Raw genomic sequence first — 16,201 nt, 5'->3', positions numbered from 1 at the left:
TGAAACTAAACATATTACAAATTAATCATCAATTTAACAATAATTCCTACTAGCGTCTTAAATAGCGGTCAATAATTTATTGTAAAAAATATTACTTTAGCTAGTATTTGAACTTTATTAATAATTAAAAAAAAATGGAGAACAGTTTTGAGTCACCGAGTCTTTTTCAATCTATGACGAATATAAATAAATATTAAATAAATAGTCTATCATAATAAAATTATATAGGTCACAGTACGTAACAAGTCACATAATAGTCATAATATACATTTGTATATATATTTACATGTGTATTAAATATATGTGTATTAAATAAGAAAAAGATTGTATGGTTATAAAATTTGTAATAAAGACACAAATTATTGAATCATAAAAGAATAATTATGTGATGATTGTATAAATGTATATATATTTAATTGATTGTATAAATTAGCGATAAAATCTTTTATTTACAATAATTATTACTATTGACTCATTTGTAGAGACAATACAGAAACATATTTAATGCATCTTTGATAATAATATAAACTAATAAAATTATTTGAATTTGTTTTTAGATTAATATACGGCCTTATTTACTGCAGCTTCGTTCGACATCATGGTGAGTAATGAATTTGTGTAAAATTGCAATTATAATAAAAATTATAGTTTTGTTTGCTAAATCTAAATTAATTATTTTTAATTATTAGAAAGAGTTAGAAAAATTTTAAAGATAAATAGTATTGCTTTGTCATATTGTTTTGGAATTAGAATATACATATTTGTAGAATATTATATTTAAAACGTGATGTATAGAACATTCCTAAATTTTGTGAATTCTTTTATTTATGAAATTTAATGGCCATCTGTTATAAAATAGTAATTTTTAGGCAATAATTTTGTTGTAGTGATTGTACATTACTGAAGCTCGAGATGTTGTATTGTTAATTATTGCAAACTATCGCAATGAATTTCCTGTTTACGAGTTTTTCTTTTTTCCATACTTTTTCTATTTCAGTTTTGTATGCATACATGCAATTCGCTAACGATAGTTGATCCGCAACAATCATTCGGAAATACAAAAGAGAATGTAACGGTGTATATTTGACTTTTTTTTATTTTGATATTCTACTGTTACAATATTGGTTTGTCTTGTTGATTACATTTTGCCGTTGAAATAGGAACTCTCAGAAAATAGGAAAACATAATAGTTTAGAATTTTATTTTACATTTTTTTTGAGTTTGTGTTATATTTAAAAAAATTATCAGATTTATTATGAAGATACGTGATATAAGAAAATAAAAAAAATGTTCACACATATATACACACAAAATATGCACAGAGTAAAAATTTAAAAATAAAATAATAGAAAAAAGTATTACAGACATATGAGAAGAAACAAACAAAGAACACACATATATTGAAATTGCAAACTAAAAGAAAAACCTAAAGTTAATTTATGGTAATTAATATAAAGAAATTATGTAAATTATTAGGACATGTGAGAAAATTAAAAAAACGTTAGTAGAAAATGTTATGCAAGTGAAAGATAAGTCGTTGTCCGAAAAAGATTTTTTTTTGGCCGGAGAATGACTATAATTATAAATGTTGTCTTAAAATTTTAACACTTTGTACATATGATTCGGCAATTTTCTTGTAAATTTATCATTTTCTTGTAAATTTCTTTTTTTTTTTTTTAAATAGAACACTGTAGGTAGTTATAATTTATATACAATTTTTAAAAATAAACAATACAAATATCTACTTTCTGAAGTTATTAAAATATATATAGGAATTTTTTATTGAATTCTTTTATCCTTCTAAAAATGATAAAAATTAACTTAGAAGTGTCATAATTAAATGTATGGCGAGAAAGTGTCTGAAAATAACGCACAAACTTTAAAAATTAAAAATTTTTACAATATTTAAAATTAATAATATCTCGCAGGGAAACTCAATTTTGATGAGCCAAATGTAAAAATTGATGTTATATATCACCTAACAAGAAATAATAATGGAATCGATGCCGAATTGACATCGAAATGATGATTCCGACGTTGATTTGATCTCGATTTCATTACCATTTCTCATTGGGCATGGACCGCAGCAGTTAAATGTAGAAAATTTAAATATACAAAAAAATACATATATATTAAAACAATATGTTGTAGGTATATTATATAAGAAATTTGTATATATATATATATATATATATATATATAGTTTAACATTATTTATTTAAAAAATTTTGCGTTATGCATAAAGTTTTAATTTTCTGCGGATCAAATTTGGACAGATCTGGTCGCAGGTCGTCAATTGTATATCCCAATTGTATATACAAGCTGTATCAGGCCATTCATCATCCTTTTTTTTCGAAAAATTCTTTGGTTGTTGAAAATTAGAGGAAACATTTTTATTTAAAAACTATCTAAGTTTATCAAAGCGAAATTGTCTCATGATGATATTTCGATTTTCCAAAAATTACAGGAGTAAGTTAAATTTGGGTCAAGTCTGAAATTTTAAATACGCAAATAGGAAATATAGATTGAGTACAGTTTTGTTGAACAGATCTTTTAAAAATGAATAATTTTTGCTTAAACTTTTTTTTATATCACTTACAGTTTTGAAGAAAAATAAAGAAATGATAGATTATAATTAAAGTATTTAATAAGAACGCGGCAAAAATATTTGTAAATAAAATTGTTGGTGTTTTAAGAGTATGTTCGAATATAAACTCGTATTTTTTTTAACGCATTTTTATTGATCAGTATGTATTTATTGTCAAGTGTCTTCACAGATGATCTGATACATCCTATAATATATATCTTTATGTTATACATATAATAGTATTGAAAATCTAGTTTATTAAATTTTATTTAATTATTATTCTTGGTAAATTAATATATTGATTAATATGTTTGCTATTACTTTACGATTCATGCTGCACCGAACGGGTTAATCATAGAGTTACTTAATATTTTAATACGGATAAACAAATTTAATTTGCAGCTAATTTTAATTGAAATCTACGTTAATTGTGATTAGGACACGTTTCCAATGTGTCTTTAGCAAAAAGAAGTTGAACATTGTGTATACATGGCATGTATGCGCTTGTACATTGCTTGTGTCTCATCAGCCTGATTGGCTCGGTCCAATACATACAAAACGAATGTCACACGTTTTGATCAGAGCTGTGTGATTGTCCACTGCGAAATCCGCGATGTCGACACCCGCCATTTTCGTGTTATCCAACTTCCACATGCGCTGTATTTGCGTGTAAACCGCGATGGGTACATTATGCTTATGCATTTTACAGCTCTCTCTCTCTCTTTCTCTCTCTCTCTCTCTCGATGATGTCGTACAATAGAATCTCCATAGAGTGCTCTCGTACAGGTTGGTCAGAAATAGTCGACAATCGATAGTAACGATAGGGATAGAAAAGAGAGTATCGGGAGGGTCGTGTAATCTGATGTTGTAATCTGTCAGCTATTTTGAAAAGCCGATCACACAATAATTATGTCGCCATTTGTTGCGCCATTTGTTGAGCTTTATGTGAATGCGTAGTTAATTACACGTGCATATACCCACGTATGCATTTGTCCTCTGTCGTCATCATTTAAAATTTATAATCGTTAGTTATAATACACGTCGTATATAATGTTTCATAGAATGAAATGTATAATCGAATACGTTGCGTAATTAAGCGATTATTAGCGGTAGCGCTGCTGTCTGTGATCGTGAAAGAAAATAGTTGGATATTATTCGTAACGAATTCCGTACGCATTAATACGTACAGACGTTATCCCGCTTAACCGATTAATTCGTGCAGCAACGACGGACGGTTTAATCCCGCCGGATAATGACCGCCTGCATACGCGGCATGAACGTCTGGTGCTTAAAACCGAGATGAAACTTCTGTGTGTAATTCCATTAATTGCGGCGTAAATGTGAGCTGCGAGAAATATCGTTACACACCAAAATTTCTTTTCCGCATAATGCATTTCATACATATGTATACCTGTATGCGACTGTAGTTTATGCGACTCTCAGGTAAATATTAACGCGTTAAAATGATAGACGTACGTTCCGCAAAATTCGGTTGATGCGTCGAAATACGAGAGGTAATAAGTATCCCCTTCGAATTTCGCATTTTGCTTGGAAAGCAAAATTGAGAAAATAAATCGTAATTTAAATTACGATAAAAAATTTTTGCGGGTCTGTTAAAAGTACTGAAACATTATTAACGTCTAGAATTTAACAAAATTCTTTTGTCATGCTATTTAAAAATTATATATGACGATTTCAGCGTACGTTAATAACACTTTTTAACAAGAAAAATTATTTTTTTTAACACTAATATAATATCAGTTATTTCCTATATTTATTTAGACGCTAAATACGAATCTGATTTTCAAATTACTTCAGCACGTCACAGTTTTGAGAAATTTGCGATTAAATTTGCAAAAGGGCTATTTTCATATATTGTCATATGTATTATAATTACGGCATGTGACATGCTGGAGAAGTTTTATTAAAATCAAAATTACACATGCTGTTAAGATTTTCAATCTTCAAAAGAAGTTCTTGGTACCGGCTAATATTAATAAGATATACTCATGATTAAATATAATGATTTATTTTATATCGTAGTTATAATATAACAAAGTATGTAAAAATAATCTTTTTTATAATTTTAACTGCAAAATTTTCAAAATTTTGATATAAGGCAGCGATTTTGAAACCGGATTTGTATCCAGCATCCAAAAAACTAAATAGAAAGTAACTATTTTGGTATTATTTTTTATTGAACTGTGTAATTCGCCCGTTATTTAATTTTATCCATACACATTTTTTCTACGATTGCACTATTATGTTAGACAAGTGGAACTTAGAGTAAGAAAATCATTGGCACTGTTTAATATTCAGCTCTCTTAAGCAACTAAAGAGAACTAAGTACGCTTGTCACATAAGCATTTCTTTATCATCGAAGTTCAATTCCGGGATATTAACCATAATCTATGATTCCGCATGGTCCGTCGGTAAATCGCGCATTAGACCCCGAGAGTCAGCCGAGCGATTTTCTAACTCTCCGCTCGGGAGCTCGCGAGCGTGATCGGAGTTAACTCTCAAACTCGGTGGACCGCGTGAGGCGATAAAACACTAGTAATATCCAAACTCGAGTATCTATCGGTGTTCCTTATGCCGGTCGAATACGCGTGGTCGCGCTATGCATAATATTCCATGACAAATGGCGGATACATGAAGATATATACATATACGTGTATGAAGAATGAGAGAACTGCGAAAAGAAAATGATGGACCATTGGTATTTCTACAGCGTAACGAAATGATTATTCTCACGGCTATATGTGATAGGTATCGAGCAATTATTCCGGGTTCCATGATTATATCCTTGATATTGCAATGTATACGTTAGTGTGTACAAGCCGATCGGATGAATCCACAACCTGGTGGGTATTACTGCATTAACCAATGGAGCCGGAGACCGTACGTGCTATCTGACCGAGAATTCCAATTTCGAAATCCGCGGCCCGTTCCTGAAACAAGATCAAAGTTAGACCGCGTCATCGTGCCGCAATTCGTGACTCCTCACTATAAATGGCGTTTCTCCCATGTATAATGGTCGATTTGTTATTCATTCTACTAACAGGATGAAATGTATCTTAAATCTTTGAAGAAGACCGCAGAATTACCTTTTCCTAATTTATTTCTCTTTGGAATAATAGAAATGTTTTACTTATTTTATTGATACAATTACTATTGGCTTTTTGCGCATTTTAATTTTTCACCTCTGTATTCTCTAAATCTGAACCAGTAAAATCTTACTGGTTTACAGTATATTAATAGTCTAACTTCAGTGCTATACTTATAATTAAATCAATTAGTGATATACGTTTGTATTGTCTTTCAATTGTCATATATTACTATTTACTAGTTTATTAAAAGTATCTTCTTTTTAATCAAAATTATTGAAAACAATAGATAGTCTCTAATGATCACCATACTGTAATCATTAGAGACTATCTATTGTTTTTCAATAATTTTGATTAAAAAGAAGATACTTTTAATAAACTAGTAAATAGTAATATATTGCAATTGAAAGACAATACAAACGTATATCACTAATTGATTTAATTATAAGTATAGCACTGAAGTTAGACTATTAATTATCTTTTAGTGAATAATACACTAATTTCAATTTAAAGAATATTTTAATCTTGCAATATATGAAGAAAATACAATTGAAGAGTTTCCTACAAAAACCAAACAAGTGCAATCTTTGAATGTGGATTATAACTCCAAATCATATTGTAAACATTTTTGTTCGAATTCAAATAGAACCAAACAGGAAAAGAGTAATATAAAAAAGTAGCAAAGATTTCCACAAGCTCAAGTCAAGAAGTTTTTCATTTTTGAATTGGTTCTCATAATATTGATCAAAACTTGGAACTTTAATCTTATTACCTATTTTATATATCTATTTTATATCCAGCGAAAAATTATTTATATAACAAGTATTTATACAAAGAGAAATATAAAAGAATCGTAATTCAATTTGAACATTGTCCATGACAATGTTTTTGTTAAGCAATTTGTAAAATTTTAAATATATAAAAAGTGAAAACTTTATTATTTTATAGTTTAAATAATATTTGATTTTTTACTTTTAAAATAAAAATAAATGCCATAAAAAAATAAATATCACAGCTCAATCAGATTAAAAATCAAAAAATGAAAATAATGGATTATAAGCTAAGCTGGGTTTTAATAGATAGGGTTTAATAGATAGGGATTTGTTATGTTAATAAAATAATAATATACAACAGACATTTCGATCTTTATTCGATCATTTTCAATATCAAACTTATAACAATCAGTACATCATAACTCAGTTTAATTGTAAAAGTAGAGATATTTTTACAAAGAAATTGACATTATAATACAAAATGCACGCTTGGATATATAATTATATAAATAAAAAACAAGAAAAAAACTTAAAAAAATTGTTATTATAATCCAAAATTAAATGTAAATAATAAATAAATAAATAATAAGTAAAATAAAATAAAACATCTATAAACGTGCACGAAGAGAGGCCAATTTGAATTGTTATAAAGTGTATATATAAACGGCAATAAAACGAGACAACATGAAATCATTGTAGAGAACAAGAGAAAAAAGGGAAAGAAAGGAAAGAGAAGAAAGTGGAAAGGAAAAGGTAAAGCTAGTCAGTAGTGCGATTCTTTAACTCGTTATGTTGTTGTTATGTGTCTATAACGATAAAAAGCTGCGTTGCGCAGCTTTTCTATCATGTATAATATCTGCGCAACGACACTATAACGATACCGAATTGTCATAACAAGTTAGAGAATTCCAGCACAGGAAGGATAATAATCGTGAGATAAGAAGATATGAAAGAAAGAAAGAAATTCGGTGTTGCTGTGCTTGTTTAAATCATGTTGCTGTTTTTTTTTAAATTTCTTTTCTTTTCCAGCTAAGTTTATATAATTATTTGATTCTATCTAACTTTCTGTTTCATATCAATTAAACATAATTTAAACATTTGACTCGTTCTAACTTTCCGTTGCAAATTAAATTATAGTTTTTATCTTTTTACAGTTGATTTATTTCCGAATAAGATTGAGTGCGAATAGTTTACTGTCGTTGTTCATCACCTTTCCATAGCATAAAGATTGTATTTTCACTCATCTATGTTCATTAGATGGTTACCTTCATAAGGCTTATGAACAATTAGAAGTATGTTCTTCATTAATTGCGAACATTTGTTTCGTAATGTCAATCACTGTATAAAGATAACATCTCTATTTTTATAACTGAATTTTATAATTACATTGAATAATTTTATAATTAAATTTATGGTATGTTGACAGTTATAATTTTGATCCTGAGCATGATCGAATAGAGAAGTTGAAACGTTTGTTGAATAATGTTTATAATTTTTAGCATTAAAACCCAACTTTGGTTCATAACCCATTATTATTGTTTGATCTTCCCTTTCGTAATTACGAATGTTATACAATAAAAAGATAAATGTAAAGTATTTTAAGTTAACTAGGTAGTAAATATTGTGATCGCTCTCACTTGCATGGTGTAATTTCGTTGCGTACGTGCAACGGCAATTTACAGACAGATTAAACTGACTGAACACGTAATAAACTAAAGCGATAATTGGACGCCAAGCACGTAAGAGAGCGTGCTCTTATGCTAAAGCGAACGAAATCTTTAAGTCGAAATTCTCTGAATAAGGCGGACAGCAACGGCTTCGATAACCGATTGCTCAACCACGGCAAAGCACGTGGTTTCAGTACGGGTGACAGAATGAAGGAGAGCGAGGGAAAACTTAGCGAGCACATGACGTATAACAAGGAAAGTAACAAGAGCTACATTTCTCTTGACATTTTATCCCAGTGAGAAATGATAATGGAATTGATGTCGATTCGATGTTGATTCCATTGTCGTTTCTCGCTGGGATGGATATAGTACTTACAATCATGGATACGCGACGAGAATGTGACTTTTGTATCCGGAGCGAGCAGTGTACTTGCTACGCGGCCGGCAGTATGAACTCACACAAAGAAATAACGCGGTACAATTATTGCAATCGCTCAACGACAATAGAATGGCACACAAAGATTACGGTACTCTCATATCATATTCAATCGTACTCAATACTCGTATACGCATTCTCCAAGTCATTCAACACGACACCGATTCCCGATAAAACCGCGCAATATAATCCAGAATCTGCGCGACCGGAAATACGCGACAATCAATCACAGTACAAAACAATACGAAGCAACACTCAGCGCAATACCAAATGCAACGCGGGATTCAGTTGTGGGCTTTTTGCGTCGGTGGGAGTGAAAAAGAATGAGTTAATACGCGACGAGATCGGATGGGGCGGCTTCAATGGAATCGAACACTCTCAACACTCAGTTAAGCTGATACACAAACACTTCCGGATCGTGCAATGACTTTCTTGTGAAAAGGACACTATGACGTTAACTTATCGCGCGCGACCCATCTGATTGGCAAAATTAGCGGCCTTATCAAAGGAACAGAACTTTAGCAGGTATCAGCAGGTGTTCGGAATTTATTGTTAGTTCAGTCGTTGCTTTGGTATCCGTTCCTCACTTGCAACACGGATGAATATGATCGTTCAACATAAAAATCGGATAAGGAATCAAACATGAAAAATGGCAGAAGGAGGCAGTATCACCTGCGCGCCCTTGCTCTTTTCCGCGTAGTCCGATGTTTCTTGGGCAGTGGTAGTTTTTTTTCTTCAAGATCCTTTAACCAAGTTAGACGGTATTTTTATAAAAATCCATTGACGCTAGCCGCCGATATTCAAGTTCGCAGAGCGTGATGCTAAATACACGATGCACAAACAGACGGTACAAAAATAATATTCACACAGATACACTCGTCTCCGAGAGGGAGGACGCAACATCTGCAGCGTGCTTTTCTAGTCGAGGTTTACGACCCTTGTAACGAGCGACGTCACGTCATATAAAATTTCTGCAAGAACCAAACAAGTTACAAGAGGATTTTTATTTTATTTTCTTTTAAATATGAATTTTTAAAATATTAATTAAAGTCTACAACTTTATTCTTATACTTATTTTATGCTTGAAAAAAATTACCTATATTTATGCAATGAATGGTTTGAGAAGATTTTTTTTCTTTTCTAAAAATTAAACCTTCTGGACTTAATTGATTTTTGTAGGAAACCCTTTAAATTATTTCTTTAAATTATTTTAAACCATGATTGATTAAATCCATTTAATTATAATTTTTCGAGATTACCCGGTTTCGTTCTACTGCGTCATCACGCTGGTTTCGCGGTAAAGAGCAGCCCCTTGTGTAACGGGCTTTTGGGTGCAACTGGAGAAGTGTCACCGCTGAGGTTAAGCGGACGACGGTGACTAACGAAGTCGTAGTCCGTTAACAGTGTTAAGCGCGCGGCACCGCAATTTACTGTTGCCACCGCCGACAAGACCGGCCTATTTCCGACGGAGGCACGCTCTGTCATACACATACGTGTAATATCCACGAACGTGTTTGTTCATATATGGATACACACCCTAGTACGTAATACGGATATAACATTTCGTGGCACGAAAGCGAGCTCGATAAAATAATGTATTATTACGTAGCCGATTTCCAGAATTAGATTTATGACGGTCGTTCGGCAAGCGTTTTCCCAAACTGTCCACCGGTGCAATGGCCCATGAAATTGCTGGCAACGCTCTTAATAACCACTATTATAAAGTGGAGTCATCTGCAATACTTCGTCGTACAATACCATTTCGTTTCACAATGGTCGAAAGAAGCGACAGCGCACCAGGAATTTTCTCTGCTCGAAACTGAGCATGTGGAATCATGAGATTAATGTTCCTTAAATGTTTTCTACTTTTTGAACGATTACATTCTATGAGAGGTCAACATTCTTATGCCATCTAAGAATCCAGAGAACGTCGAACTTTTACTTAAGATATATTTATGAACATAATGGATAACATAATGCATGAATTTATATTTTAATTTAATTTTTATTGCGTTATGTTCATTAATATTTAGAAATACCTGCAAGAAAAAAACGGAAAATTTTTTAGAAGTGAGTGAAAATACTTTTGAAAAAATAATATAATTTTTACTATTTATAAAATAAAAATGTCTAAAAATATTTTTTTTTTAACAAAGTTTGACGTTCTTGATAAAATTATTATATATATCTATATTTTGATAATTTTATATGAATTATATTTGAACAGAATGATATAAATACATTTATAAATCGGATTTATGATATACTTTTTTTAAATAAATTAAAAGAAATAAATAGATCCCCCTAGGAACTACCCCCCTAGGAACTACCCCCTAGGAACAACGTTTCATTGAAATCAAATAATATTTAAAGTGAAAAGTCATGTTCTCTATTTAATTGAAGACTTATCGTAGAACGCTTATTATTCAATAAAATAGTATTGCGAATTTGCTGATATCTCTTGATCAATCCGTATGGTCAATTTAAAAGTTCTCTCTTGCTTCGTTGGATTGAATTTATCTTGATTGAAGTTTTCTCACGGTTTTTCAACACTTCGATGAACCTCGATAGAATTGAAAGCACAAATAGTTTCATCATTTCTGTCGTATAAAACATCGGTTATTTTAGTAAAGTTTCTTACTTATATCTGTTGTTTTTTAATTCGGACTTATTAATTCTTTCATCAGTAATTTTCTTTGTCGGATTTTGAGAAAGAAAAAACAAAAGACATTCTCAGTTTATCTGTTTACGTTTCTCACTTTTATTTTGTCTTTTAAAATTCAATGTTGCATGTTATGTTGCGAGAATAAAAAACAATAAAAACGTTCTCGAGGCCGAATAATGCTGCATTTAGTTTCATACTAAATGTATTAAAAAATATAGGCAACAATAACATATTTTTTATAATTTTCTAGAATTTATTACATTTACTACAACTAACAATATGTTTGAATGCGTTAATTTATAATAACATCTAATATCACAATTATAGATATATTTATGATAGTTTAAACATGACATATCTACGTAATAAAAAATAAATGGGATTTTTTTAATGGAAATTTCAGTCAAATGATAAATTATAAGTAAATTTGGTACGATTCCTTAATGGTATATCCGGCGATCCTCATTTATATGAGCCTTTAAGATTATATTTAGTTAGTAAATGCATAAGTCTAATTTCGTCTTCTATTTGTCTTCTAACATGTAGATGATACAAAGATAATTTAATGCATATTAATGATTTAATTTTGAGTTGTTAAATTTGGAACGTGGATATTAGCATACTTTTAGCGTATGCCTTATTTTTTGTTACAATTATAAACGACCATACATACATATTCAATGTCGCGATGTAGACTGGAAATAAATAGCCACGTATAAGTCAAACATGATATAGACCTAGATAACTGTACAAGAAATACAAGATGACAACCTGAACTATATTTAACGGTGCACATACAGCGAAAATATATGCTGGTGATAATTAATGTGCACGATCTCGTAAAATATGCAAATACATTTCAATCGCGTCAATTACACTAGCCAAACACTAGCCAACAATTCCATTGATTACACACGTGCGTTTCGCCTAATTATGCACTTTGCCCACTGATGAGGAAACCGCCAGATACTACAGAAACGAATTGGTCGTAACCGATGTACGTTGGGTTATAACTTGTATTCTCGTTGAATTAATCCACGTACGTAATGCATAATGTATTGCTGTTGTTGTTTCGGCAATAGTACAATTAGCGTAAAAGATCACGGTGCAGTTAAATTTTACGATCGCAGAGTTTATGAATGACCATATAACATCGTTCGATCGTTATGCGATTCTGACATGGTTTTTGTCTTGTGTTCTGGATGAAAACTGGAAATTCTTGGTAGAATTTACACATGTGTCATTACAAAATTTCAGTAATTTAATTTTAAACAAAAATAGAATTAAATTTGTATTTATCAATATACCATTAAGGAATGATACAATGATCAAAATTTGTAAACTAGGAAATGTTATGATGGATAATTTTATATAGGATGCGCTAACTTCTCTTTATCGTTAAATTTCTCTTCTCGTTTCTCTCTTCTAGATTATATTATATTAGGTTAGCTTAACTTAAGTTTCTCGAGTTTATGGAAAGTATGATACAATGGTCCATGAGTTTAGGGGTTCCTTATTAAGTACGGGGATTAAACAACGACATACGAGTAACGGATACGAGTAACATTATATTAATCCATATTAAAGTCGATGTACTTTAGTTTCCAGTTTATCTGGTAACCTTGGAAATACTCGTAAATTTCCTTTTCTACAGTTTTTTATAAAATAATATTTTGCACGCGCGTTTACAGATTTGTATACAGATTTAATTGTGTGATAAAACTAATTGTTAGTACAAAACAATAGTATATTTTAAACAATATAATTTGAAACAATCATAATAATATTATAATCTTGTATAATTATTTCAAAATAATTTAATTATTAGCGTAATTAAATAATATTTTGCTTTAATACTTTTATGTTAGGTTAATTATTTTATTTCACGGCATATTAAAATACTTAAAAAATAAGAATGATGAATTATTTAGATTAAATTTAAAATTATTTCAAATGTCAAATCACAAAGAAAAACTAAACAAAATTTATTTTATTTATTTTGTTGCACAGTAAAAATATTCTATATTTATATTACAACTGGTCTTTGTTAACTTTTTCGTACCTCCGACCTTGCTAAAAGAGAAGCATAAAAATTTTTTGATTGTTTAGCAATGAATAAATGCGAATTCTACATTGTTAGTATATTTATTCCGAGTAAAATATAAGTGAATATAAATTATACTGACGTGTATAAATTACTGCAAAATATCTGGTAATTCTTATGCTTGTGACTACAGTTTTTCTTACATATAAATCTGTCTTCAGTACATTGAGTTAAAACTTTAAGTGTTTTCTCAAGAATTAATTTATCATGATATGCAGAATTGAATACCGTAAACAACATTATATATTATTTGAGTGTAATGTTAACAATGGGAATATTTACCAATCATGAATAACGAACATGTACATCCATATACATTTACTTTAAAATTTTATTATACACATTTCTGTATTAATTTTAAAATTGTTTTTTTGCCATTTGATAAACACATTTTGTACTTATTCAAGATTGTAAAATAATGATTTTGCATGTAAAAGATATTTATAGCTTTTTTATTCTATAGACAAAGATTAAAAGTAAATTTAAAATCACTATTATTATGATGCGTTCTTATATTTATACTGTAATTTAATAAATGATCAAAGTAATTTTTTTTTAGCTTCGATTTGCATGCTAAATCTATTATTATAGCATTTGCGGAATTTATCCATTTTTACATCATGCTTTTATGCACATATAAATAGGATATTTATTATTTTTAAATTAAATGTAGTTCCCTAGTTCTACAGTATATGTAGAGTTGATAGCTTCGCTATGCGCGAGCAAGGGTTCGTACTCAATTACTCGCTACAGCAATAAAGCTTTATTGTTCTCGCGTCGGCATCGGTCCGGTATCGATGGCGGACACCTCGCGCGTTGAAAAATTCACGAGCGCGATTAATTCCCGTAGTTATTGTTCCCCCGTTTAGCAGGATTTCGGCGGTGGTTTCCGTTTCGTAACAATTGGCGATTCGGAGACTCGATGATCGGCGGTGCTCGCCGCGTGTGCTATAAAATCCTATCAGATTTATAACGCGGATTTCGATAGAACTGCGACACCTGACTTGAATGCAGGGTCGTTACAAAACGGCATTCGTATTGTGCACAAGACCACCATACGAAGAGGGACATTAATGTCAAGTTCTGCAAAATTAAAAATAAAAGAAATTAATATATATGTTTTAAACCGGATTCAGAGTAAGCAAGCGTGTGCATACAAATAAATGAATTTGCTTCAATGAGTGCGAATAGGGTCGCCGTACTGCATCCGGCTGAAGACAAAACGGCTTTTGTGCTCAGAAATTAAACTCTCTCAGGCAAATCCGACTGTTGATTAAACAAGTTCTCGTTAATTATATAACGAGTTTTCATATCCAGGATGTAATCAAGTTTATCCTCCTATCTATATTTATTATTTTAATTAATTGTCGCGAGCTTGTTTTTATCGTTTTCTGAAATTTTTTACTAATTGCTACACACGCACGCACGTACACGTACACGTAAATTATATTATGTTACTATTTTGATTATTAATATCTTTGAAAAACTAAAAGTTGTTCTAAAAAATTTTCTCTCTCTCTCTCTCTCTCTCTCTCTCTCTCTTTCTAAGTTCTCTTTCTATTTTTTCACATACTTAGTATTTGATAAATTTTTGCATATGAGTTATTTTATATATCAGCGATGAGTTTACTCAAATACAATGTATACATATGTACATAGCTGTATATACTTGGACTCAACGTGGACACATATGTGCACGTAGAACAGTGAACTGGTTGCAGGTTTACTTCGAGAGCGACTGTTTGACGTAGAGTGGATTAACACGGAATTAGATACACACGTTCCAGCTGGAGAAGTGTATAGACATTCCTGGAGTCCACCCACTTTGTCTCTTCCTATCCCCTTTCCGTTGTCCCTTCGATGCGCTGTTGCTAACTCGGTGGTAAGCAATGGAACATTGTTTACCTTGTATCGGAAATAATACGATCAATGTGGGGTAATGGTCATGTTATACGGTATCGAATTGATTCCTGTAGCGATTGCTACATGATTCTGCGTAATTGATTTGACCAAACGGGATGCGAGCGTGAAGCCGCGGCCAGCCTCGGTGGATACCGATAAGATATTAGTCGGGTTACTGTGATTGTGCGGTCGGTCTAGTCAATCAAAATGCGATTACGTGCCGTCTTGTCTCTCCTGATACCTGCGAAACAATGCGCTTGTTTCCCGGGCATTGCCATGAATGAGCGATAATTAATCTGGGTGGTCAAGTTCCCTGCTATCGATACGCACGCTTGCTTCTGGCTTATGGAAATGTTTGATGGATTTAACATATTGGTATGAGCTCATGGTAAACGGACATTTAAAATATATCGACAAAATGTTTATATCCTGACTGATACGATTGGATATTTAGATTAATATTAAATAATTACAAATAATACAAAAATAATAGTAAATATGTAATAAAAATGATAAATGTTATAATGAAAGAATCATTACAACAAAATCGTATCACGTTATAAAAAAAAACATTTATTTATTTGTGTTTATTTTAGTAAATAATGAAACTTAGAAGAAATGGGAAATTTATTTGTAATAGTATTTTCTGTAAAATAATTTATCCACTGTAATTAAAACATGAGTAGTTCATTAATATTTTAATTTATCTCTATCAATTATTAATTCAAATCTGCACGGAAAGAACAATTTTGAAATACAAATCTGAAAATAATTATGTGAACCATTTAAAAATTGTATCGAATGTTTAACTTGGCTGTTAGAATGTAAAAACTGTTTCTACCAGCATTATCATGTTTAAGTATCCTATATAATTATTTTGATGGTTCAACCTAAAATTATTTTCTAATTTGTATTTAACTAAATATTGAGATTCTGCATTAAAATTGTTTTTTCCGTGTG

General features: G+C 30.7%; 2 protein-coding genes across 6 annotated transcripts in view; one reads left to right on the top strand and one right to left on the bottom strand.

Annotated features, from left to right (window-relative positions):
- Window positions 1-16,201, bottom strand: part of LOC105194318 — a 294,708-nt gene that overhangs the window by 45,732 nt on the left and 232,775 nt on the right. The gene's annotated exons all lie outside the window — the stretch shown is intronic.
- The window catches only part of LOC105194317, a 302,455-nt gene that overhangs the window by 82,258 nt on the left and 203,996 nt on the right, over window positions 1-16,201 (top strand). For all 4 annotated transcript variants that reach the window (XM_011159176.3, XM_039453574.1, XM_039453576.1 and 1 more), the window contains exon 2: window positions 558-601. The gene's annotated coding sequence lies outside the window, so the exon portion shown is untranslated. The remainder of the gene's footprint in view (window positions 1-557; window positions 602-16,201) is intronic.

This window comes from Solenopsis invicta, chromosome 1 (genome assembly GCF_016802725.1).
Source record: "Solenopsis invicta isolate M01_SB chromosome 1, UNIL_Sinv_3.0, whole genome shotgun sequence".
In the NCBI taxonomy this organism is placed as follows: Eukaryota; Metazoa; Arthropoda; class Insecta; order Hymenoptera; family Formicidae; genus Solenopsis; species Solenopsis invicta.
Note: the sequence above shows the minus strand (reverse complement) of the source record. Positions and strands in the feature narration are given on the sequence as shown.